The sequence below is a fragment of the Lemur catta genome, chromosome 1 (genome assembly GCF_020740605.2).
Source record: "Lemur catta isolate mLemCat1 chromosome 1, mLemCat1.pri, whole genome shotgun sequence".
Classification (NCBI taxonomy): Eukaryota; Metazoa; Chordata; class Mammalia; order Primates; family Lemuridae; genus Lemur; species Lemur catta.
Window position 1 is genome coordinate 285,585,101 of NC_059128.1, and position 27,103 is coordinate 285,612,203.

General features: G+C 48.4%; 1 protein-coding gene across 2 annotated transcripts in view; it reads left to right on the top strand.

Annotated features, from left to right (window-relative positions):
• The window catches only part of PCBP3 (poly(rC) binding protein 3), a 146,621-nt gene that overhangs the window by 34,940 nt on the left and 84,578 nt on the right, over positions 1 to 27,103 (top strand). The window contains exon 1 of one of the 2 annotated variants that reach the window (XM_045540848.1): positions 15,042 to 15,072. The exons of the other annotated variant lie outside the window; for it this stretch is intronic. The gene's annotated coding sequence lies outside the window, so the exon portion shown is untranslated. Of the gene's footprint in view, positions 1 to 15,041; positions 15,073 to 27,103 lie in introns of those variants that run through there. 2 annotated transcript variants of the gene reach the window in all.

Consider the following 27,103-nt stretch of genomic DNA (forward strand, 5'->3'; position numbering starts at 1 on the left):
GTGCTTCCCTGGTGGAGGCCTTGGTGCAGCGCTGAGATCTTCTGCCCACTTCCTCCTCTGTCCTTTCCAGTCACGCAGGGGTGACTGGCGGGAGGCAGAGGCTGCAGCAGCTCACACAGCTGGAGCTCAGCGGCTGGGGAGAGCCAAGGCCGAGTCTTCCCTGGTCAGGGCGGTGTCTCAGATCATAGCTCTGATGGCTCACCCTCCCTGCACTTCCCGCTCTCGGTTTACTGTGCATTAAAAACAATTGTATTTATTGAGCACCCGCCTTGTCTGCTGGGGGCACCTGAACACCTAGGTGTGAGTGGCAGGGCAGGACGGCCCAGGGGGCTTTGCAGAGGGCCGTCTGCACAGCTGGAGAACGGGGTAGGAACCTCAGGAAGAAGAGGGCTGTGGGCAGGTTGAGGAGGAAGGTGAAGACTGGGCTGGGGTGGGTGCTTGCACTTTCCCTTGGGCAGTGGGAGGCTGCTGGGTGTTGTAAGCAAGGCAGGGTTGAAATCCCAGCTTTGCTGTGCCAGAGCCCGGTGCCCCTGTGGGACGGGTCTGCGGTGCCTGTGCCTGCCTGGGAGGAGGGCATCAGGAGACACAGGTAAAGGCTCCTCACTGCCTGGACTCCGTGGCTGCCTGGTCCTGTGGCTCTGGTGCCGTCCTGCCCTGGGGTCCGTGAAGGCCTCTGCAGCCCTGGACATCTTTATCCTGGACTGCAGCTGCTGTAGCTGGGGCTCCACAGCTGGGCACTGGCCACAGCTGCTTCCCTGGGCCATGTAGGGTCTGAGGACACCCCTCTAGGCTTGCCTCCTACAGGAAGAGGCACTTTGGTGTGACTCTCTGGTTATTGGCTTGGGGGAGTTGGGAACATCCTCAGGTGGCATCAGGGGAGGAAAGTAATTTGAAAATTATGGATGGATGAGAGTGGTAACGAGCAGGGGCTTGGTGACCTCCCTGCCACCCACCCTGTGAGCTGGACAGTGGGGAGACAGCCAAGGCAGCTCCCCAGCCAGCAACACGGGGCCATCTGGGTTGGTGCCAGGAGAGGCACAGGGCCTCCTGGGGCAGAATGGCACACACAGGTGGCCAAAATCAAACTGGAGACCTTGAAGATGGTGCTGCCCGCCTCCCTCCTTGTCCCAGCTGGAGCAGGCACTAGCACGGCTGCAGTGGGGGTTGCTGCTGGCAGCCTGTCCCTGCACCTGAGCTCCTGCCTGTCCTCGGCAGCGAAAGTAGGCATTGCCCCCCCCAGCACTGGTGGAGCTGTCCTGGGGGAAGGGAGTAGAACTATGGGGCTGGCACCGAGGGGCGGGTCCAGACCTCTCCATCCTGGAGCCTGTGGTGTTCCCATTGCATGAGAAGACGGCAAGAAAATCTCAGTGTTCTTGTGTCTTCAGAATGGAAGAAGAGGGCATCCACAGTAAAGTTATGCTGTTGGAGGTGTTTTTTCTTCAATTCCCTCCTCCACCCATTCTGCTTGAGACAGAAGTTAACCCTGGTCAGACAGCAAGTGTAACGTGTCTGGGGACCAGCAGCAGCTCCGCACAGAGCGTGGAAGGTCTCAGCAAGGGTGCCTTGTTGCAGGATCAGCTGTTAGTGACAGATTTGGGGCAGACGAGTGACTGTTCACGTGCCAGTGTGTACGGAAGGGCTGCTGCTCAGCTCCTTTAGGCAAGTGCATTTCTACACGTGAGCAGGGAGGGGGCATAGGCTGCTGCAGGCTGCCCCCATTTACAGAAAAGGAAAGAAGGTAAGGTCAGGAGACTCTTCTACCCAGAGTACATAGCACACGTCTCCTTTCTTCTCAGCTTCAGCAAATAATCAAATCCTGGCATTGTGTAGACCTGGATGCCGTCAGAAATAACGTGGTAAATGCATCCTCATACTTTTCTCTGTCCTTTTCTCTTATCTCCTATTTTTACTTTACAATTATACTGGGGAAATAAGGCTTAAAATTCTCTCTTTTGTATAGCACTTTGCAAATTATAGAGTACTTTTCACAATCTTGAAAGGTGGGTATTTTATCGTCCCTATTTAGAATGAGGAGATGAGGCTGAGAAGGGTTGAGTCATGGGGATCGGCCAGGGCTGTGTGGCAGAGCAGGCCCAGGGCTGTGTGGCAGAGCAGGCCCAGGGCTGTGTGGCAGAGCAGGCCCAGGGGTGGTGTGGCAGAGCAGGCCCAGGGGTGGTGTGGCAGAGCAGGCCCAGGGGTGGTGTGGCAGAGCAGGCCCGGGGCTGTGTGGCAGAGCAGGCCCAGGGCTGTGTGGCAGAAAGTGCAGAGCAGGTTCCAAGGGTGGGGCCCCAGGCTGCAGAGGCTTAGTGCATCAAGGAGCATCCCTTTGGGGTCAGAGAATAGCCTGTATCAGGAACCAGCCCCTAGAACATGATGTATGGGCCTGTGCTCTTTGATTGCACTTGACTCACCACTGTGCTCTTGCTCCTCCTCATCAGGTACCCCAAGCTCTTTGTCACCAGCTTCTGTAACTAACAGCCTTCTCTGTGGATTCTGCATACTCCAGGATTTTTTTTCCTTCTTTTTTTTATATCGGCATAATAAAGGAGTACAAATGTTTAGGTTACATATATTGCCTTTACCCCACCCAAGTCAGAGCTTCAAGCGTGTCCATCTCCCAGACGGTGCACACCACACCTGTTAGGTGTGTATATACCCATCCCCTCCTCCCCCCTCCCATCTGCCCAACACCTGATGAATGTTATTACTATGTGTGCACTTAAGAGTTGATCAGTTAATACCAATTTGATGGTGAGTACATGTGGTGCTTGTTTTTCCATTCTTGGGATACTTCACTTAGTAGAATGGGCTCCAGCTCTATCCAGGATAATACAAGAGGTGCTAGATCACCATTGTTTTTTTGTGGCTGAGTAGAATTCCATGGTATCCATATCCCACATTTTATTAATCCACTCATGTATTGATGAGCACTTGGGTTGTTTCCACATCTTTGCAATTGTGAACTGTGCTGCTGTAAACATTCTAGTGCAGATGTCTTTTTTTTAATAGAATGTCTTTTTTTCTTTTGTATAGATGCCCAGTAATGGGATTGCTGGATTAAATGGTAGTTCCACTTATAGCTCTTTGAGGTATCTCCATACTAATTTCCATAGAGGTTGTACTAGTTTGCAGTCCCACCAGCAGTGTATGAGTGTTCCTATTTCTCTGCATCCATGCCAACATGTATTGTTTTGGGACTTTTTGATAAAAACCATTCTCATTGGATTTAAGTGATATCTCATTGTGATTTTGATTTGCATTTCCCTGATGATTAGAAATGTTGAGCATTTTTCATATGTTTCTTGGCCATTGGTCTGTCTTCTTCTGAAAAGTTTCTGTTCATATCCTTTGCCCACTTTTTAATGGGGTTGTTTGATTTTTTTCTTGCTGATTTTCCTGAGTTCTATATAGATTCTAGTTATCAGCCCTTTATCAGATGTGTAGCATGCGAATATTTTCTCCCATTCTGTAGGTTGTCTGTTTGCTCTCATGATAGTTTCCTTGGCTATGCAGAAGCTTTTTAATTTGATCAGTCCCATTTATTTATTTTTATTGTTGCTGTGATTGCCTTTGGGGGTCTTCTTCATAAATTCTTTCCCTAGGCCAATGTCTATAAGAGTTTTTCCAACACTTACTTCTAGAATTCTTGTAGTTTCATGCCTTAGGTTTAAGTCTGTTATCCATTGTGAGTTGATTTTTGTGAGAAATGAGAGGTGTGGATCCTGTTTCAGTCTTTTGCATGTGGCTATCCAATTTTCCAAGCACCATTTATGGAATAACTTGAAAATATGGAGGAAATGGACAAATTCTTAGAAACACACAGCCTCCCTAGGCTCAATCAGGAAGAAAGAGAATTCCTGAACAGACCAATATCAAGTACCAAAATTGAAGCTGCAGTAAAAAACCTTCCTAAGAAGAAAAGTCCTGGACCAGATGATTTCACACCCGAATTTTACCAGACTTGCAAAGAACTGGTACCTATCCTGCAGAAACTATTCCACAACATCAAGAAGGAAGGAATCCTCCCCAACATGTTTTATAAAGCCAACATCACCCTGATACCAAAACCAGGAAAGGATGCAAACCCCCCCCCCAAAAAAAACTACAGACCACTATGCCTTATGAATATAGATGCAAAAATTCTCAGCAAAATCCTAGCAAACCAACTTCAGGTACTTATCAAAAATAAATAAATAATCGATCACTACCAAGTGGGCTTCATCCCAGAGATGCAGGGATGGTTTAACATACCCAAATTTATAAATGTAATTCAACACATAAGTAGATGTAAAAATAAAGACCATATGATCCTCTTAATAGACACAAAAAAAGCATTCTACAAAATTCAGCACTCTTTTATGATAAGAACACTTTACAAAATAGGCATAGACAAGACTTACCAAAAAATGATAAAAGTCACATATGACAAACCCACAGCCAGCATCATACTGAATGGGGAAAAATTGAAAGCATTCCCGCTTAGAACTGGAACCAAACAAGGTTACTGTCTGTCACCACTTCTATTCAACATAGTGCTGGAAGTCCTAGCCAGAGCAATGAGACAAGAGAAGGAAATCAAGGACATCCAAATGGGGGCAGAAGAGGCCAAATTATTGTTCTTTGCTGACTGTATGATCTTTTATCTAGAAAACCCTGAAGATTCTTCCTTGAGACTACTGGAATTGATAAATAAATTTAGCAAAGTCTGAGGTTACAGAATCAATGCACAGAAATCAGTAGCATTCCTATATGCCAATGATAAACTGAGAACCAAATCAAAGACTCAATACCCTTCACAGTAGCAACAAAGAAAATAAAATACCTAGGAATATATTTAACTAAGGAGGTGAAAGACCTCTACAGGAAGAATTATGAAACACTGAGGAAGGAAATAGCAAAGGATGTAAACAGGTAGAAAACCATACCATGCTCGTGGGTCAGCAGCATCAACATTGTTAAAATGTCTATACTAACCAAAGTTATATACAGATTCAATGCAATCTCTATTAAAATACCAGCATCATTTTTCACAGGTCTAGAAAAAATAATTCTACGCTTTGTGTAGAACCAGGGAAGACCCCATATAGCAAAAGCAATCTTAAGCAAAAAGAACAAATTGGGAGGCATCAATTTATCAGACTTCAAGCTATACTACAAGACTATAGTAACTAAAACAGCATGTTACTGGCGCAAGAACATAGATGTAGACCAGTGGAGCAGAACTGAGAACCCAGATATAAAACCATGCTCATATAGCCATCTAATCTTTGACAAAGCAGATAAAAACATACACTGGGGAAAAGAATCCAGGAGTTTAAAAAAATCCCTACTGGGGTTTTTCTGTGAATTTTATATTCATGTTGCATTGCCCATTTTCCTTTTGGGAAAATCAACTTTTTTAAAAACTGATTTCCAATAGTGATTTTCATTTATGACTTTCTGCTTTTTATTTTACGCACATATCTTATGGAAATTATCTTTTCTTTTTACATTTTCATCTCTATCTAGAATTTATCTTGATGACTCTATATGTTAGGGATCAGTTAGGAATACTGCTCCCACTTCAGGCATTTCAAACCGAGTGTGTTGAGTATAGGGAATTGGTGAGAAAGGGGCTAAGGGGTGAGGAGTGGGGGCGGTATAGGGGCTGGGGGACACGAGGGAGGAGGGGTGTGATGGGTTAGACTTGGCAGCTCTAGGCTGGAGCCCGCAGGCCTGTGCCCACTGTGGCACTGGTGGCTCTGACTCCTGAGTAAAGGGGCTGGTTCATGTCAGCCTTGACTCCCCAGAAGGAGCTGCTTCTACCCTGACTCCCTTCCTGCCATTGCCACTATGGCAGCCACCAAGCGTCAGTAGCTGCCACACTATGCAAGCCAGAAGGAGGACCAGAAGGAGGACAGCCTGTGCGTCCTCCTGCCCTCGGGCCTCACTCAGTCCCTTCTGTTGGAAAACCTAGCAGAGTCAGTGGACAAGGGGTGGTGGGCAGACCTCAAGGATGGCCCAAGATCTCTGTCCTCTGGTGTACAAGCCTTACACGATTCCATCCTCCTGAGAGTAGCTGGGGCACCATTCCTGGGATGATTATGCTGTGTGGCAAAGGGGTCTTGGAGATGTTGTTAAGGATTCTAATCAACTTTCAGTTCATCAAGAGGGATATTTTCTGAGTGGGCCTGACCTGATCACATGAGCTCCTTAAATCTGGGTCTAGAAGTCGGAGATGGAGGAGGTCAGAGATCACTGCATTGGGCGTGAGGGAGCTTCTCCATTGTGGGCTCAGAGGTGGAGGGGTGGTGTGACCAGGGTGCAGGCAGCCTTGGGAGCTGAAAGTGGCCCCAGCTGACAGGCAGCAGAGACGTCCATCTAGTGCAGGACCTGGATGCAGCCACATTGGCTCCAAATTCCCGACTTCACACCTCCGAGCTAGTACATGGGAGCTGTGTTCAGCCGGTAGGTCTGTTCGTTACGCAGCAACAGAAACAGTGTAGACGAGCCCTGCGGTGTGGTTTGCAGACAGCCCCAGCAGCAGAGCAGGGCAAGTGTGCGGCTGAGACCAGGCCAAGCAGCACGCCGGCATTTCTGAAGGACAGGAAGATGCCTTGGTGCCGGGTCATAGTCAGTCAGAACCTTCTCTCCTGACGGGGAAGGCCGAGCTCCCTGCTGTGCCTGATACACATCCCCTAGAGCGTCCTCATACCTTCCGACTCGTTGACGCTTGTCTGTTTCCACAACAAGTATGTTAAGACACATATTCCATTTTTTCTCCAAACTCTAGTTTATTTCACACCTCTGTACTTCCAGATGAGCATTGGAGTCCTTCCATTACTTTTCAAAAATTATTTTTAACGTAACAGTTGGATTTTGATTGGGCTTCCATTAAACTTATATGTTAATGCTGGGAGGGAAGGTCTTCCAGTTCAGGGTCACTGACTGAGATGTGGATTTCCCTGTGGTTCTGGGCGAGGGGTCCCCGGGGGCTCGCTGCAGGCCTGCTCAGCCCAGGCCGGACTGGCTCCTCTCCTGCCAGCACTGGGGTGTGGGGCCCCCGAGCTGTGCCGCAGGCTGGTCATTAGGTGGACCCTCCTCCCTGAGGGTTAGGGTTCTCCAGAATTGTCCCTGGGAAGGGCAGGAGGTATCAGGCACTGCTCTACCTCTGGAGGCACAGGCGGTGGTGAACCTTCCTGGGGCAAGGCTGGAAGTTAGGCTTGATAGGGGAGCCGGACTTCACCTGTCTACTTTTGGAGCCTTTCTTGCTTTCATCTAAATGTTGGGCTTGATGATCAGAGCCTTTCCTCCCCGTCTGCCCTGCGAGTGCAGCTCTGGAGGAGCCCTGTTCCCAGGCGTGCCCGTGTGTTGTGTGGGCGCCGTCACCCACAGACTTCATTTTCACTTAGCAATTGTAATATACAAAATCAGAGCCTAGTAAGAAAAGCTGCCACCATCCCTCAGGATTGGGCTTGGGAAGAAACCCCAGATGGGCTCGCTGTCCAGGACTGGGAATGGCTGCGCTGGCGGCTGACTTTGGAGCGCCGGCGCCTCCTTCTCTGCTCTGCTTCCTCCCCACCTGCCTCCTTCCCCTTGCTGCCACGGGGACAGGGGACCCCAGGGCTCTGGTCTGTTCGTCCCTGACCTCAGACACGAGCAGGCTGGGCTCTAGCTGTTTGAAGGGATGATGACATCAGACACAGCGGTGGGCCTGAAAGATCGTTCTCAGCCACTAGATGCAGGTAGGGGTGATGGTGGTGGTTTTCACACGTGGTGGTTCTGCCAGTGAGCGCACTTTTCGAGCTCTGCAGACCAGGGCCTTTGGTGGTAGCATTGCTCCACCCAGTGGGGCCCCTGGCAGCACGGCTTGAGCCATCAGTGGTCACCTGCTTGACCTTCCGTTGGGCATATGAAGGTGGGGAAGGTGCTGCCTCCCTCCCACCGCCCGGTGTTGTGGCGAGGAGTCAGTGTCCAGGAAGACCCGCCCTGAGCCTCATGCTGAGGACGTGCCAGGTGCCTGCTTCTGCCACCCACTGCGGCTGGGTAGAGGAAGCACGTGGCATCGCTGCCCCATTCATCCTTGGTTTACGTTTACTCCATGCCTCTCCTGCTCCTCAGCCTCTTTCCTCCCCCATCTGCCTGTCTGTTTCCCCCCCTTTCTTTTCTCCCAGTGTCCCTGCCCCTCCCTTGTCCTCTCTGTCTCTCGCTCTCTTTTTTGGGACAGGGGCCTCGGCCTCCCCTGGATGGCTGGTCAGGGCTGTCTTGCACCTTCAGTTTGCTTCCCATGCTCAACCGTGCCCCCCACGACCCCCGTCTGTCCTGACCGCACAGCAGGGAAAGCCCGGCTGACGTGCGCGCAGTGTGGGCGTGCAGGGGGTTCTGGCCCAGCAGGCCCAGTGCTTCCCAGGCTGCATGTCACCCCCCTGGTGTCTCTCCTACCTCCCTGCTCCCCTGCTCTGCTGTTGACTGTATGTCTGCGGTCCCCAGCCCCCTGGCCATAGACTGCTCCTGGTCCTGGCCTGTTAGGAACCCAGCTCACAGCAGGAGGTGAGTGGCAGGCTCGCGAGCAAAGCTTCATCTGTGTTTACAGTCGCTGCACATTGCTGGCATCACCGCCTGAGCTCCACCTCCTGTCAGATCAGCGGTGGCGTTAGATTCTCACAGGAGCTCGAACCCTACCATAAACTGCACGTGCGAGGGATCTGGGTTTTGTGCTCCTTATCAGAATCTAATGCCTGATGGTCTGAGGTGGAGCTGAGGTGGCGACGCTAGTGCTGGGGAGCAGCTGCAAATGTGGATTATCATTAGCAGAGAGGTTTGACTGCACAATGAATGTAATGCACTCGAATCATCCTGAAACCTTCCCTCCACCCCCATCTGTGGAAAAATCCTCTTCCATGGAAATGACCCCTGGTGCCCAAAAGGTTGGGAACCGCTGCTGTGTGTGGTTGTATATTTTTTGGTAACGTGGCCTCCATGTACCCAGAGTGCCAGCATGAAAGGGGCATGGCAGGGACAGCTTCCCGCCCACCTACGGCCGGGTGTACAGGGCCACTCAGAGCTCAGGAACCTCAGCCTAACCATCCTCCTTCTGAGACGGAATCTTCCGGGTGATTCACACATGAATGATTAGTGGTTGTCAGTAGGGTCAAACAGGGGGCACTCACAGAACTTACGCTGCATCTTCCCACACAAAAGTCTTCAAGAACAGTGGTGGCCCCTGTGCCACTGAACACTGAGCTCAAGACCAGCCCACGATCGGGAGAACCTCATGTCCCCTGAGAACTCCACAAGGGCTGACTGTGGGCCCTGTGCTCTCCGGGCGGTGCTCCCTTGAGGTGGAGCAGAGTGGCTGGGAGGGAAGCCACAGACGTGTGCCTCTCCTGCAGTCTGCCTTGGCCCCCCTCACGGCCCTGCAGGGGACACTGCCATGCCCAGCAAGCGCAGGGCTGGGGAGCCCACGTGAAGCCCTGGACTGTAAGGAGCTGCGGGTGCGCTGTGTGAGCAAAACTCACAGGGAAGTCTGGGAACAGCGCTGGGCCCTCGTTCCAAGGGATCAGCGTCCTAGCATGAGATTGGGGCCATCCTGGTGTCTTTCTGGCCCCTCAGATAAACAAGTCCTGTGGTCACTTGTATTCACTACAAAAATAAAGTAGTCACTACAGTAATTAAAGTGTCCAGATTCACAAGCTTCAGTTCAGGCAGTGCTAGCTCGTATGGCAAACACAAACGTGAACAATGGCATAAACAGGACATAGTTTTCTTTTTATATGATTATTGATGATGGGGACAAAAAGACCCCTTTCACTTTTAGATCCTGTTAGAATTAAGAGTTAGAAGGAAAAAGCATGAGTATCTCCCAAGTTACTGAGGAAGATAACAAACAAAATATCTAGGACCTAGCTCACTTCTTTTATACCCAAATGTGAAATGAAAGTACTCTATTCCACATGGGCCAAAAACATTAAATAGGGAAACAGCAAAAAATCATAAGGAAGAGTTGACATGTAGGACTAACTGTGTAGCCACTGATACTAAATGGAAATTACTGAACTCTCCCGTTTCACAATAAGCAATCATTAAACTGTCCTTTTCAGAACAGAGGTTTTTAGCTTGATTTGGAAACTGAAACACTATATGACATTTAAGGAAGACGAGATATTAATAAAATAAAACAGTGGTTCGAGTGGTTCGATGGTGTGGGGATACTGGCACTCCCATGTGTGTGGACAGCAGCCAGTCCTGGGCGGAGCAGTGCCCCTCAGATCCATGTATTGAAGTCCCAACCCCAGGACCTCAGCGTGGGACTGTATTTGGAGATGGGGTCCTTAAAGAGGTGATTAAGTTGAAATGAGTTCATTGTGTGGCCCTAATCCAGTATAACTGGTGTCCTTGTTAGAAGAAGAGATGAGGACACAGACACAAAGGGATGACCCTGTGAGGACTCAGAGAAGGGACGCTGTCTGCAAGGCAAGGGGAGTCCTCAGGAGAAATCAGCTCTGGCGACACCTGATCTCAGATTTCCAGTCTCCAGAATGTGTGAGAGAAACTTCTGTTGTTTAAGTCACCCATCCGGCGGTATTTTTTGGTGGCAGGCTGAACAGACTAACATAGTACTTATGGAAAGGAACTTGTCAATGTCTAGAAAAATTGTATTTGCAGATCACTGGCAAAAATATGAAATGAGGTGTGTGCAAGCATATTTATTATAGCATCATATTAATAACAAAAGGTGGGAAATGACCCATATGTTCTTCTAAAGATTGAGTAGTGTGGTTTATTCATACAGCAGAGTACTATGCAGCTAAGAAAAAGGAATGAGGAATATTTCTGTATTTCTATTTAGAGTGATCTCCAGTGTACATTTAAAAAAGCACGGTGCAGAACTATCTGTAGCATTCTACCCTTAAAAGGTAGATACATACATATTTAAATGCAAATGTATGTAATATATTCATTTATATTTTCAAAAGAATGGGTATACCAAAAACTAGGTTTTTTTTTTTTTAAACTTACGAAAGGGAGGGACCAAGGGGAAGCAGAAATGGGAAGGTTTCTGTGAATGAATATCTTTCTATATAATTTTTACTAAGGAATAACATGAAGGTTTTTGAATAATTAATAAACATTAAAATCAAGAAAAAAAGAGTGCAATTCCTAAATATTGAAAATATGTACAAATTAATTAGTTTAAATGTACATCAGCCAAACAGAGACATAAATGACTGCTCCCTTAGAGGCGGGTTTGCTAGGCAGGGACTGCCGGGGTTGGCGGCCCGGCTCCCAGGGCTGGGCACAGGCCTGTTTCCAGTGCCTTTGTGTGACGCCAGCTGCACGTGGGGCTGCTCTCGGGCCTCCCCACCCAGCTTTCTCGGCACCCGCGGCTTCCCAGGGCTGCCCCAGAGTCTCGCCTCACGCAGGCACAGTTCAGGATTCACCGAAAATCCAAGGAGGATTTTATGTGGATTTTTAGGGTTCCTTCTCGAGCGATGACTTAGCGCCTAGCTGCAGTCTCTGCACCCGCCGTGGCAGACACCCTCGGGGAGAAGCAGGGCGGAAGTGGGGCTCACTTGGTGTTCACCTTCCCAGGATCCTCATCCCACTCTCACCTGCGAGGGAGTCTGACACCAGTGCTGCGTCGCGCCCGTATCCTGAATACCACGAGGTGTATTCCGAAGGATCAGGCCGGCCCATGGTCAGGTTGATGTCACTAGAAAGGAGTTTTAGCTTAATAGAAAAAGATGTTTGCTGAGGTTTTTATCATGCATGATCTTGGATTTTGTCAAATGATTTTTCCTGTGTCTCTTGAAATGAAATGATCATTTACTGCTTTGTCCTATTAATATGGTGAATTATATGGTCAGATTTTGCAGATGTTAAAGCAATTTTTCATTCCTGGTGTAAATCCTACTTGTTAATGATTCTTGGATTATTTTTCTTGATAATATAATATTTTGTTAAGGATTTTTATGGTCATGAGAGACATTGGTCTGTAATTTTCATTTTTCTCATATCTTTGCCAGATTTAAAAACCAAGAGTTATGATTTCTTTATACATTGACTTTGGGATTATTCCCTCTTCTGCTATTTTCTAAGTTTGTGTGAAATCAGTGTTATTACTTCTTTACATAGTGACAGAATTTCTGAGTGCCTGGAGTCTAGGTGGAAAGATATTTGACAACAAATTCAATTTTTCAATATCTGTAAAGATATTCGAATTTCCTTTTTCAATTTGTGGCAGTTTTGGATGTACTATGTAGTAGTTTTAAGTTTTTCCAGTTCATCTAAACTGATAAATATGTTGGCCTAAAGTTGGTCATCATACTAATCCCGCATTATCATTTTAGTATCTGTGGGATCAATGGTGACAACTTGTTTTTCATATATGTTTTCTGTAATTTTTGTTTTTCTCTCTTTTTCTCTTAATCTAGGGGTTTTTGTATGTTGTATATTAACTTTGTTTTCCTTTACTGAGTATCAGTTATGTGCTCATTAATTTCCATCTATGTTTGTTACTTCCTGCTGTATTTGTTTCCTATGGCTGTCTGAAAATATTTCCACAAACTTAGTGGCTTAAAACACAAATTTATTATCGTATGGCTCTGCAGATCAGAGTTCAGACACAGCAGGTCCCATGGGGCTGTAGTCAGGTGTCTGCAGGGCTGCATCCCTCCTGGAGGCTCTGGGGAGGACCCTTCCTGCCTATTCCCCGATGCAGAGGTGCTCACGCCCAGGTCAGCAGTGCCACGGACCCACTTTAGAAAGAGTCATGTGACTGGACTGGGCACACCTGGGCAATCCAGCGTGCTCTCCCCCTTTCAAGGTCTGTAACCGTAGTCACATCTGCTAGGTAAGCAGCAGACACACTTCAGATTGCTATGTCTTCTTGATAAATTGGCCCTTCTTTACTGTGAAACGTCTCCCTTCCTATCCACTAATATTCATTTGTCTTTTACGCAGCTTTGTCTGGTATTGGCCATTCTGGCTTTCTAGGGTCAGCGTTTCTAGGCTACGTGTGTTCCTGTGGTTTTACTGTTTACCTGTGTCTTTGTATTTCAAGTGTTTCTCTAAAAAGTAGCTTGTACTTGGGTCTTGCCTTCGTTATCTAGTCTGACAGTACATTCTTAGTTGGAGTGTTAAATATGTTTACGCCTGTTGTAATTATTGATTTGGTTGAGTTTAATTCTTCCATCTTATTGTATGTTTCCTATAGTCCTGTCTGACCGTTTATGTTTTTTGCTTCTCCCTCCTTAATTTTCATTAATTAGGTATTCCTTAGAATTCTATTTTATTTCTTCTAATACGACTGTTAGCTATTCGTTGTGTTTTTGTTATTGCTGTAAAGATAACAATATACAACCCTATCACAGACCACTCGAATTTATATTGTACCTTTTCACGTTTGCCATGAGGACCTTACAATCACATGCTTCACGTAACTGCTTCTCTTTGTGATCCTGTTGCCATATAATTTGCTTCTGAGTATGTTATAAACCATGCAGTATATTGTTGTCACTCTGCTTCATACAGTCTGCTTCCTTTAAAGGAATTAAGAGTAAGAAAATGTTCTTCTTTGTTTACTGTTTCTATTTATTGGTACTCGCCGTTGTTCCTCAGAGGTCTGAGTTTCCATCTGGCATCATTTTCTGTAATCTAGAAATGTTTTGTTACTGTTTCTTATGGTGTGGTTCTGCTGTTTATGTATTCACTTAAGTTTTATCAGTTTGATTATTTTGGTAATGTCTTTATTTTTCCTTCATTTTTGACTTCTCTAGAATTTCAGCTGAGAGGTTTTGCTTGTTTGTTTCTTCTCCTACTTGTAGTACCTCATTTCATTGCCTTCTGGCTTCCATTATTTTTAGCTAGACATCATTCGTTACTGTTTTTATTTCTCTGTGTGCAATGTGCCCTTTTTTCCCTGTTGCTTTGAAAATTTTTTCTCTTTCTCTGATTTTCAGCAAGTTGCCTAGGATGTGGTTATATATGGTTTTCCTCTTTCTTCTACTTGTTTTAATTGGCGTTTGTTCAGCATCTTTATATGTGTGATCCATACAAGTTATCAAATTTAGAAAATGTTCAGCCATTATATTCAAATTTTTAAAAATACCAATCTTCTCTTCTTCTAGGACATACTGTAGACTACTTGGTATTGTCACATAGGTCTTCCAGGTTCTGTTACTTCTTTTCTTTTCTTTTGAGACTGTGTCTTGCTCTGTCACCCAGGCTGGAGTGCAGTGGCATCATCGTAGCTCACTGTAACCTCAAACTCCTGGGCTCAAGTGATCCTCCTGCCTCAGTGTCCTGAGTAGCTGGGACTATAGGCACACACCACTACGCCTGGCTAATTTTTCTATTTTTTTGTTGTAGAGACTGGGTCTCATTCTTGCTCAGTCTGTTCTCGAACTCCTGACCTCAAGTGATCCTCCCATCTCGGCCTCCCAGAGTGCTAGATTTACAGGTGTGAGCCATGGTGCCTGGCATGTTATTTCATTTTTAGGTCCTTTTTTTATTTTTCTATCTACTAAGTTTGGATAGCTTCTGTTGATCTATATTCTAGTTACTGGTTGTTCTGTCTATAGCATATGTTTTTCTGGTAAGCCGCCAGTGACTTGTCTTTTCAGATATTTTTATTTTCCAGTTCTAGATTTCCAGTTGGTTCATTTTTATAGTTTCCATTTTCTTCTTTCGATTCTCTGAGTTCACTCACTGTGTCCAGTTTTCCTTAACCTTTGAAATATTTGTAATAGTTCCTTTAAAAGTCGCTGCCTGGTAACCCTAACATCTCTGCCATTGACTGTGTTTTTTCTTCTGGAAATGGGCCATGTTTTCCTGCTTCTGTGTATGTCTAGTAATTTTTGTTTGTATGATGTTCATTGTACAGTCCTGTGCCACTTAATGATGGGGATATGTTCTCAGAAGTGAGTTTTTAGGCTGTTCCGTCACTATGTGAACATCACAGAGTGTACTGCCCAAGCCCGGATGGTGGAGCCTCCTGTACCCTGCGCTTCATATGACAGCCTGTTGCTCTGAGGCCACAAACTTGTACAGCAGGTTACTGTGCTGAATACTGGAGGCAGTTGTGACACAGTGGTAAGTACTTGTGTATTTAAACATACCCAAACATAGAAAGGGTACAGTAAAAATACAGTATAAAAAAATAAAAATATGATACATCTGTGTAGGATACTTACCATGAATGGAGCTTGCAGGACTGGAAGTTGCTCTGAGTGAGTCCGTGAGTGGTGAGTGTGTGTGAAGGCCTCAGACACTGCTGTACATTGCTGTAGACTTTATACACACTGTACACTTAGGTGACATTAAATTTCTTTGTTCAATAATAAATTAACTGTAGGTTACTGTTACTTGTACTTTATAAACTTTTTAATATCTTTTAAACTTTTCCACTCTTTTGTAATAACACTTAGCTTAAAACACAAACACATTGTACAGCCAAACAAAAGTATTTTCTTTTTATTCTTATTCTATAAGCTTCTTTCTATTAAGAAATTTTAACTTTTTAAATTTTTAGTGAAAACTACGACACAAACACACACGTCAGCCTAGGCCTGCACCGGGTCAGGACCGTCAGTGTCACTGTCTCCCCCTCCACGTCTCGTCCCGCTGGAAGGTCTTCAGGGGCAGCAACAGGCCTGGGCCTGTCATCTCCTGTGATGCTGCCTTCCGGATACCTCCTGAAGGGCCTGCCTGAGGCTGCCTCACAGTTAGCTGTTTTTTTTACAAGCAGGAGGAGTGCATTCTAAAATAATGATTAATAGTATAGTAAATACAAAAACCAGTAACATAGCCGTTCATTATCATTGTCAAGTGTCAAGTGCTGTGCGTAACTGTACGTGCTAGATTTTTATACGCCTGGTAGTGCAGCAGGTTCATCTACACCAGCATCACCGCAAACACGTAAGCGATGCCTTGTGCTACGTTACTATGGCTGCAGTGTCACTAGGTGATAGGAATCTCTCAGCTCCATTAAGATTCGGCCGGGCGTGGTGGCTCACATCTGTAATCCTAGCACTCTGGGAGGCCGAGGCAGGTGGATCGCTCGAGGTCAGGAGTTCGAAACCAGCCTGAGCAAGAGCGAGACCCCGTCTCTACTAAAAATAGAAAGAAATTATCTGCCAACTAAAAATATATATAGAAAAAATTAGCCGGGCATGGTGGCTCATGCCTGTAGTCCCAGCTGCTTTCGGGAGGCTGAGGCAGGAGGATCGCTGAAGCCCAGGAGTTTGAGGTTGCTGTGAGCTAGGCTGACGCCACGGCACTCACTCTAGCCCGGGCAACAGAGTGAGACTCTGTCTCAAAAAAAAAAAAAAAAAGATTTCACGGGACCACCATCATATGTGATGTCTGTCCATCACTGACCATGGACGTGACTGTGGCACGTGACTGTGTATGCTCTGTCAGTAAGAACTGGGATTATGTTGTCTTTGCCATTTTGATTTTTATTCCTGCAGGCATCTGATTTTCTGAAAGTTCGTGTCATGGCTTGGTTTAGGAACTTTATGCAGGCAGGTCTTTAGTGCTGTCACTCTAGGACTTCTGTTGCCCTACTCCTGGGTGCGACCTCTCTTCGACCTCGGGTGAACACCGTGGGTGTCTGGGGAACGCTGTCCACCGTGGCCTGTCAGAACCCACTGTCTCCCGTCTGTCCATCTGACAGTCCCCGCTGGGGTCTGTGCAGACAGCGCTGTATTTGGCCAGAGTCTTAGTGCAGTTCAGGGGCTCCTTCTCTGCTTAGTGCCCGCCTCTCCTGCACCCTCACATATTCCAGCCCCTGCACAGCCCCTGTCCTGGTGCTCATCTCTGCCCGTGGGAGCCACTTTCTGTACCTGCCACGCGCAGTGATGCGAAAGTGCACAGACCTAGAGAACAGCGTCAGTGAGGAGCCCAGTGAGTTCCCCTCTGTCGGGGTCACAGTCCTGACTCTGCCGTCCGCTTCACCAAACACATTTGCTGCTTTCTTTTGTCCAGTTTTTAAGATTGTTTATTGTGGGATCATGAGTCCTTACTCCTCCTTGGTTGGAATCAGAAGTCCAAAACCTTGTAATTTCCCATTTGAGTTGATGATATCATTATAAACTCAGGATTTACTTTACTTTTGTAAAAAAAATAATGGATTTTTACTTTTTAGAGTTTTATTCTACAATGCAGAAAAATGGTTGTAAAGTATAGAGTTGGACCTCCTCCCCCACACACATTACCTCCTACTATTGATGAACCAATATTGATACATTACTGTTAACTGAGGTTTGCATTAGGGTCGCTCTGTGTTGAACATGGGCTTTGACAAGGACCTGGTGGCATGTGTCCATCATTGCTACATCACACAGACAGTGTCACTGCTCCCCAAGTCCCTGGCTCCACACACTCATTCTTCACCCACTCGAGCCCCTGGCAGCCACTGATCTTCTACTGTCTCTTTAGTTTTGCCATTTGCAGAATTTTTTGTGAGAAACTGCCAAATTATCTTCCCAAGTGGCTGCACCATTTTGAAAACTCAGCACTCTTACCATAAGATCCAGCAGTCATGCGCCATGGTATTTACCCGAAGGATTTGAAAACTTATGCCCATATGACAGTTTGCACACGGGTGTTTGTAGCGGCTTTGTTCATAATTGCCAAAACCTGGAAGCAGCCAAGATGTGCTTCAGCAGGTGAGTGGAAAATGGACACGGTGCGTCCAGACAGCACAGTGCAATTCAGTGTCAGTGTCACTCCAGCTGCAGGGCCCTCTGGGAAAGGCAACGCTGGAGACAGTGACGGGTCAGTGGGTGCCGGGGGTGGAGGGCGAGGGAGGGATGTTCAGGGCACTGACACTGTTCTGTGGGACACTGGCACGCTGGACCCGTCATTACACATTTGTCCAAAGCCAGAGAATGTCCAACACCAAGAGGGACCCTGATGGGAACATGGGTTTGGGTGATGGTGACATGTCAGTGCAGGCCGTGGACTGTAGCAGACCCGCCCTGGGGATATTGCTAGTAGGGGAGACTTGGGGGAGGAGGTGTGGGGGAGGGGAGGAGGTGTGGGGGAGAGGGGCTGGGGGAGGGGAGGTGTGGGGGAGGGGAGGCTGGAGGATGGGAGGTGTGGGGGAGAGGGGCTGGGGGAGGGGAGGTGTGGGAACGCTCTCTGTTTTGTGCTCAATTTTGCTGTGAACCTAAAGCCACTCTAAAAAATAATGTATAAAAAAGCCATCAAGTCTCTGAAAGCCGTGTAGTGACAGAGCAGGAAGTTTCTGACCGGCACCCAGCTTGCCAGGGACTGGGAAGAGGTGTTGTCAGGTAACTCTGGCACAGGCGCAGTGTGGAGCTTACCTGGCACGGAGCTGCCCTCAGGGTTCATGGGGAAAATGCGCAGGGGTGGTCGTGGCTCAAACTGCCCTGCAGCCTCGAAGTCCTGGAGGGCAGCTGTGGTTCTGCCGTATTTCCCCGGCGCTGTCCTGGCCGAGGCAGGCAGTTGACAGGGATCGCACTGACCTTTTCTACTGCAGTGTCTTACTCCAAGACCAGGGACCCAGCGTGGCTGTCTGGCAGCTGCTGTGTGTCTCCCTCCCCGTGATGCACTTGGGGTCTGTGCAGCTCACGGGGCCACCATGAGGTGGACTCAGGCCAGGGCTCCATCTGCTGTTCTAACCGGAGGTCCGTGGTGGGGCTAGGTCCCTGGGAGTGGGCGCAAGCTCAGGCGCCATAGCCAGCTGCCATCGCAAGACCTGGGCACTCACCCGCCCACCGCACGGCCACTGGGCAGTCACGGGGGCCCCTGGGGGGGTGGGCGGATCTTGCTGCAGGGCTGTTGAGGGAGGACCGGCTGCCCCTCGGTGGTGGGCTCTGCCTGTGGACCTGCACGCACCTGGAGTGTGGGTGAGGGTCCTGGGCCTTCTTCAAGGGGGTGGCATGGGCCTTCTTCCCAGTGCCCAGGCTTTCACAGCGTCTCCACGCGGGTGTGTCTCAGTCTTGGGACCCTGCCCTGCTGCGCCCACCTGGCCTCCATGTTGCCACGTGGCCCTGCTTTCCCTGCCCTGTCACTCCCATGGCTGTTCAGGAGCCCTGCCCTCTTGCAGCCGGGGGCAGATGCCGTGCAGTGTCTGAGCCCCCTGCCCCAGGCCCTGTGAGGGACTGTGATGACCCCATGTCGCAGACCGCAGGTGGTGAGGAGGGTGGCAGGCGGCAGGCCCCGCCATGAGGTCGCATGGACGCTGGCCCCCGTGGCGGTGGATTGGAGCACGTCCAGCACCATGCAGCTGCAGCAGCCAGACGAGCGTTTGGGCTTTGTGGGCCGTGCGGTCTGCAGCGTCTGTGCACCTGTGCACTGGTGACTGGGAAGGGCCAGGGACAGCAAGTGCGTGAGCGGCCGTAGGTGTGTCCCAGAGACACCGGAACCGCAGGAGCAGGTGCTGGCCGGGTCTGCAGACCCCTGGGTCAGAGATGAGGCCCAGAGCAGGTTTTGTCTTTGAGAAACATTCAGAGAGTACCTTCCCTTAGAGAACTGTGACTAAGACGGTGGAGCCCTTTTGCCACCTAGTGGTGGGGAGTTCGCAATGCAGTCTCATTTTGTGCTCAGTTTTGGTGTTCTCTGTGAAGGGACAATACCCGAAGGGAAGTGCCCCCGGCCGTCCTGGGAGGGCCCCCCACGCACAGGGTGCTGGCCCCCAGCGCCTCCCCGTGCAGCGTCCCTGTGGAGTGCGTTCGAAGCGGGGAGACAGCCCCCGCTTGTGCTTGGTCCGGCAGCTTGCCTTCCGACGGAGAGTCCTGTGTCCCGGCGCTGACGTGCCTCCAGGTGCCGGCTGGGTTAACGTGCTCCCGCACCTTTCCAGAAGCAGCGCCCTTTCTGCAGACACGCTTCGCTGCCAACTTGCCTGCCCTCCTCCTCGCTCCGTCTCCTCCCGGGCTTGGTGGGCGGCGTGCCCTGCATGTCGCTGCCGCCTCCTCTCTTCCCCAGTAGCGGGCCTGGGGCAGGGCCCTGGCGCTCCATCTCACCTGGGCACCCACGACTCCTACATCCCGTGTCCAGCCCAGCACATGCTGAGTCCCAGCCTGTGTGTCCAGCCCCCTAACCTGATGTGTCCTGGACTGGCCTCCCCTGCTCCTCACCCAGGCCACCCACCACAACCTCCCCATGTCCTGGATGGGGGCTCCTCCCCTCACGTCCAGGCCAGAGTGTCCAGGCCCACGCCAAGCTGTCAGGAAACTGCCTTCAGTGCGTGTTTGCAGCCTGCCCCCGCCCTGCCAGCCCCCATGCTCTCCTGAGGACAGGCCCAGCACCCATCAGCCCCGTAGCCTGGTGAGCGGCCTACAAGCCCACATGCTGCCCGCTGAGGGTGAGAGAGAGAGAGAGAGAGAGAGAGAGAGAGAGAGGGAGGGAGGGAGGAGGGAGTGGCCACAGCACACGAAGGAAGGAAGGAAGGCAGGGAGGGAGGGAGGGCCTGGCAGCTGTTTGGAGGAAAAGCTGTTTTAAAGGGTAGAAATGATTTCTTTTCCTCCCCTTCGGCAGACTGGTAACAAGGGGCTGTGAAGCTGTTGCAGGTGCTCTGTATTTTTTCCCTTTCCTCTGTGAGACCAGCTTATCTGAGTCCTTGAAATGTGCCTCTGGCATCGACTGAGACAGAGCTGGAGCAGGGTGTTCGCACCTACTGTCCACTTAGGTAGGGCTCCTCAAGGCTGAGAAAACAAAACTCTTAAAAGATAACGAGTTAGACCGCAGGTGTTTAATAAACAAAACAAAGGGCACAGTTGTGTTGTGAGTTTTCTCTTCAAAGGGGCAATTATGTGCTCTAAGTTTATTTCTCTTACTTTCTGGTAGGTAGTTTATTTTCCTCTGTTAGATCATTAGTAAGGCCACCTTTCAATTATGGAATCAATATGGTTTTCATTTTACTAATAGCATTTTTCTTTAATGTTCTTAAAAGTTTTGGAATTTTCTCATGAAATACTTAATATCATAGAATTTAAAGCTGAAATAAATCATGTGGTCCTCATATTCCTCCCCTCTCCTGGAAGTTACCATGATCCTGCATTTTTTTCTCATTTCTTCCCTTTCGATAATTTTATTCTTGAGTCATTTTTAGTGAGGCCAAATGGCTTTAGAGCAGAGGCACACCTGCCAACTCGGGCCAGAGGCAGATGGACACTGGGCCCTGGGTCTGGTGCTTGACCGGCCTGGTGTCCTGGAGCAGGAGGTCTGGGCCAACACACCCTGGGAAGAAGAGAGGGCAGCCCTACGAGGACAGGCCCCCACCATGGAGGGTTCTGTGTCTCAGTCCCACAGAGGGAGCCTTGGCCACGGGCACAACAGCCTCACCACACACAGCGCTGCCCAACCTTCCAGAATCTGAGCAAGAAGTTTAGGAACCCTTATCCCAAGAGGAGCACAGTACAGCCAGGGAGGACAGCACTTCAGTCCGCTTCTGCAGCCTCCTCGTTTGCCTTGCAGAGGTGTGGCTGGGCCTGCTCTCGGCTGTATCACTAGCCCACTGTGGCCCTGCTGCTCTGGGAGCCACCGTCAGAAGTTCTCTATGGGAGACACAAACTGACGGGGCCTGGGCTTGTTCTGATACCTCCTTGCTGCTTGATCCAACACGAGCCCTCCCAGCTCTGCCTCCAGAGTCACCCTGACTCTCTCCCAACACTGACTGCCACAGTCGCGGGACCAGTCACACCCAGGCAGTGGCCAGGGTGACCTTCCAGGGGCATAGCTGTGGCCATCCCTGCTGGTGGGATGGAGCCGCACTGCTTACACCTGCAGTCAGGCCTGCTGTCCCGGGCCCTCCCCTGCAGGCATCCTGGCTGCTCACGGCCCCTCCTAAGTGCCAGGCCCTGCCTGACCCTGACAGTGCGTGCCGGCTGCTCTGCTTGAGCACTTGGCTGCACTTCCATATCTTTCGATTACAAAGTTTTGTGACACGTGAGCATTAACACGCAACATGAATGCACTGTGAGCCATGGAGCATAACGTCGTCCCGGCGGCCGCCGGGGCCCTGCGCCAGGGCCGAGCAGGAGGACCCACGCCGTCACCAGTGCATTCCCTGCCCCATGCCCCGCCCCTCTCCTGGAGGTCGCCTGGATCCTGAGGGTTTTTTTCTTGTTTCTTTCCTTTAAAATAATTTTATTACATGTGATTGCTTGTTTCTGAACTCTTAGAAAGTAGTATCTGTCCCTACACAGACTCACAAACCTTGTTCTTGTTTTAGTCAATTATTGGCTCTCTCAGAGGGGCAGCTGTGGTTTGTTTTCGCTGCTGCCTGGATTCCACCGTGTGCATGCACATAATCCATGTGTCCATCCTGCTGGCAGCGGACGTGGCCTATCTGCTACCGCAAGCAGCTTGTGTGTGGAGATTCTTGTGTGCTTCTTTTGGTGCCCGTGTGGGCTTTTTTTGGTGTTAACAAAAAGTAGAATTGCTGCATCATGAAGTATGTGAAAATTTAACTGTTAGGACAGTGTCAGATTATTTTCCGGAGTGTGGGTGCCAGTTTCCCTACTCCCCAGCTGGGTGTAACGGTTACTGGTGACCAGTGATCTGCAGTCTCCCCAAAGCTGACGCTGTTGATGGTCTGGATTGTGCCGACTTAGTGAGTACAAATAATGTTTCATGGGGTCTGTATTTTCCAAGGAAGCCCACGGCAGTTTCTCCCAGCCCACACGCTGTCCTCATATTGTGACTTCGATACTCCTGTGCTGGGTGGGGTCGTGTTCCCTCCCCTTGTTCAGGGTGGGCTTGTGTCACCAGCAGAAGTGACGCTAAGTGACTTCTGTAGCAAGAGCAACACGTTGCTGCCTGGCTCCCGGGGTACCGGCTCTTGGTATCTTGTGCTGTGAGGAAGCACAGGCCGCGATTCCTTGACATCGTGTTATATGACATGAGTGTGTCCGTGTGAAAACTCCCCTACAGTACTTTCAGTGTTGGTGTATTCAGTCAGATTCGGAGCAAGGCGCACACATTGTATTTGGTTGCTGTGCCCCCTCGGTGTGTGGTTTTGTAGACCGTGCCCATTCTCGTGGCATTGCTCAGAATGCTCCTGTGTCCCCCATGTTTTCCATAACCCGGTGGACCTTTTAGGCGAGCAGACCTGGTGGGTAGCGCTGCATGTGCTGTGCGGCATTGCGTCGTGCTGCGCGCTGCCCGAGGGGCCCGTGTGCCGGTGGGGTCCTCCACTGCTGGGCGCGCCGCCAGCGTTTCGTCTGGCGTTGTCGTTATTCACTGATGGCCATTGCCTAGATCCGGTCTTCCGCCAGGGCTTGCAGAAAGGTGGTTTTTCTAACTCGTAATTCTTTCTCTGCTTGTTAGTTGGGATTCTCCTGTGTGGAGGAACTGTGCCTCGTCCATTCAGGCTATTTGATTACCTAGACTACAGTTCCTACAAGAAAGGCAGGAAGAATGCTTGATTCTTTGCATGGAATCATTTTGTAATTGTAATAAGGTGGTATTCTGGGTGCCAGCGACATTGTCCAATGAGTTTCCCTGCTTTTCTTTCCTTATAAAGCATCATCATTATCTTAACAGATTTTATACGTGCGTAAAGTATAGCAGTTGCGGCTGTGACTCTCTGTCCTCAGATTGCTCTGTGTGCCGGGCTCTGTGTCTTCTCCATACAGCTGCGTCAGTCTCTGAGGGCTTCCTGGTGTTCAGTCACACACGTTTCAACCTCCTCTTTGTGCTGCCTCTCCCAGGGCTCACGGAACCAGCCGTCTCTCAGGAACCCTGTCTTCCTACCAGCTGGGGATCGTTTAGAGACCACAGTGTGAACAGCAGGGTGCTTATCACAATCAGGGGGTCATTACTTTGTCATAACGTTAGGGAACAGACATAATAAATATTTGTATTTTTAAAGGAAGGGAAATCATGAATTAACAGAAATATTTCTAAATCACATTTAAGATTATGTGATTTTTACTTTAAAATTTTTAATTGATGCTAGTTTCTCTTTTCTCCCATTCTAAGCATTCTTACTTATCTGCTTTATCCTAAATACACATATAACAGGTTTAGATAATAATACCAGCATTGGCTGGGCGCGGTGGCTCACGCCTGTAATCCTAGCACTCTGGGAGGCCGAGGCGGGTAGATCGCTCAAGGTCAGGAGTTCGAGATCAGCCTGAGCAAGAGCGAGACCCCGTCTCTACTTAAAAAATAGAAAGAAATTATCTGGCCAACTAAAATATATATAGCAAAAATTAGCCGGGCATGGTGGCGCATGCCTATAGTCCCAGCTACCCAGGAGGCTGAGGCAGGAGGATCACTGAAGCCCAGGAGTCTGAGGTTGCTGTGAGCTAGGCTGACGCCACGGCACTCACTCTAGCCCGGGCAACAAAGTGAGACTCTGTCTCAAAAATAAAAATAAATAAATAATAATAATAATAATACCAGCATTATTAGTATCAATAAATGACTAAATTGAGATTAATATATTTCCTTGCACTTCTTTCTATTTTATAATATATTCCCTTGAGGATTTGCAGTCAAATCCTTACGTTTTAAGATCAGTTTCCACAGTCCTTCTTTCCGTGTGTTTACAGCGTAAACTTGGAATATACCTAAATTATTTTTTAGCTTTTAAGGATTTTAAAAAATTCTTATTTTGATTATATAAACATGTATACGATTCTAAAGTCAAAATGTATGGCCAGGTCTATTCAGAAATGTCTCACTTCCATCCCATTCCCTCCACCCATTTCCCTCCCCTCCCTTGTAAGTAGCTTTTAATTTTTTATCTTTCCATTATTTCTTTTTTAAAATATAAATAAATATGTATATAAATGAGTTCTTAAATTAGTAAACTTTTCTCTTTTTGTTCATATTTCTTTTCATTTTTAGGAAGGTTTATACTTTTTTCCCTGGCTTTGTGTTATTACCTGTCTATATAATTCACATCAACCCGTCTTTGTTTTTACAGTTTCTATGGAGTTACTATCATAAGCAATATTAAAGTTAACTAGAAATCTCTTCTCTTCCCTCTCCCGTTCTCTCCCAGCGTCTGTCCCCACAGCTGTGGGGCTGGCAGGGAGCTGCTTGTCACTCACCCTCCTGCCTCTTCTCCCAGCTCTTCGTAGTGTTAATTTTGTAGTTTAAACATATTTACCATTTGCACAATATCTGTCACCCTTAACTCCATCCTTTAGTCCTGGTTCCGTGGTTAAATGTGTCTAACCCTGCTCACCACACCTCATGCCGAAGCGTCGTATTAGGGTCTTGCAGGACGGCTCAGGAGGAAAATGTCCCCTGTGTTCCTGCAGGTTTGTGTCTTACCCTCTGCGGCCTTCACAGCAGAAGGGTAATAGGTTCCCCCACCCCTTGTTTCACACCTTTCTCTTTAGCATCCTCAGAACACTGCTGTGCCCGTGTTGCTCTGAGCACTCTGACAAGACCCTGGTTTCCTTTTCCCTGTGAGTGACTGAGACCTACGCTTGGACGCCAGCAAGTCTTCATCTTTAAAGCCTAATTAATCCCTTTTCCAAGACGTGTCTTGGTGCTAACCGCTCAGGCTTGAATTTTCCAGGAACACAGTATGCCCGTTCAATATATAGATCCAAGCTTTCTTGTATCTTAGGAAATGTTTTGGAATGAGTATGTTTTGGAACACACACACACAGTTGCACCCTGTCACGACATTTCAGTCAACGGCAGACTGCGTATACAGCAGTGCTCGCATGAGACTACGGTGGAGCTGAAAATTCCTATCACCTGGTGCTGTTGTAGCTGTTGTAACGTAGTGGTGCAAACAAACCTGCCGCGCTGCCAGTCGCGTGAGGGTGTGGCACGTACAGTTATGCACAGTTCCCAGCACTCGATGAGTGAGGAACGACTGTGTTACCGATTTATGTATTTACTATATTTTTTATTGTTATTTTAGAGTGTACTCCTTCTACTTATTATTTTTAAAAAGTTAACTGTAAACCAGCCTCAGGCAGGCCCTTCAGGAGGTATCCAGAAGTCCTTGTGATCTGGGAGGTGACAGCTCCAGGCCTGTTGCTGCCCCTGAAGACCTGCCAGTGGGACAAGACGTGGAGGTGAAGCCAGTGACACGGATGGCCCTCACCTTGTGCGGGCCTAGGCCGGTGTGAGTGTTTGTGTCTTGGTGTTTACAAAACATTTTAAAAAGTAAAAAATAAAAATAAAAAATTTTAAAAATAGGAAAAAGCGTATAGAATAAAGATAAAAAGAAAGAAAATATTGTATACAGCCAGACAGTGTATTTGTGTTTTAAGCTTTAATTACAAGAGTCAAAAAATCTTTGTAAATGTATAAAGTTAACAAGTTACAGTAAGCTAAGGTTAATTTATGATTGAAGAAAGAACACAGTCTTTTTATAAATTCACTTAGCAAAGCCCAAGAGTGCCGTGTTTACCGCGTCCATGGCGGCACAGGAACGCCCTTCCCGTGCACTCGCCCAGCGCAGCTTCCAGTCCTGCAGCTCCATTCACGGCAAGTGCCCTAGACAAGCGTACAGCTTTTATCTTTTATACCGTATTTTCGTATTTTCGTTGTACCTTTCCCATGTTTAGACGGACCGATACTCACCACGGTGAGGCCGTTGCCTGCAGTGTTCAGCACAGTCGCGTGCTGCGCAGGCGTGTGGCCTCGGAGCCTAGGCCGTGCCACCTGGCTCAGGTGTGCCCTCGGCTAGACCATCTAGCAGGCAGGCGCTCTGGGGTGTTTGCACAGTGACGAAATCACCTAGCGGTGCATTTCTTAGAACGTATTCCTGTCGCAAGCAACGCCAGACTGTACATGCTTCCCCCCTCTTGGATGACGCCATGGAAATGCGGTTGTGTATGTTGGATTTCTTTTGCCTGTCTCCTCTGTCATGTTCTCCTGAATCTTTTTTACCTCCATTTCTGTTTATTTTCACTCTCTTCCCTCTGTGCTGTATTTCATTCCTGTGCCTCTGTGACATCCCCTTGCTCTTACATTTCCTCTACGTTTCATTTTTTTAAATGTTTTTTTTTTTTTTTCCATAAAGAGACAGGGTCTCGCTCTTGCTCAGGCTGGTCTCAAACTCCTGACCTCCAGCAATCCTCCCGCCTTCGCCTCCCAGAGTGCTAGGATTACAGGCATGAGCCACCACGCCCGGCCCTATCTTTTCATATCTTCCTGTTTTCTTGCCATTCTA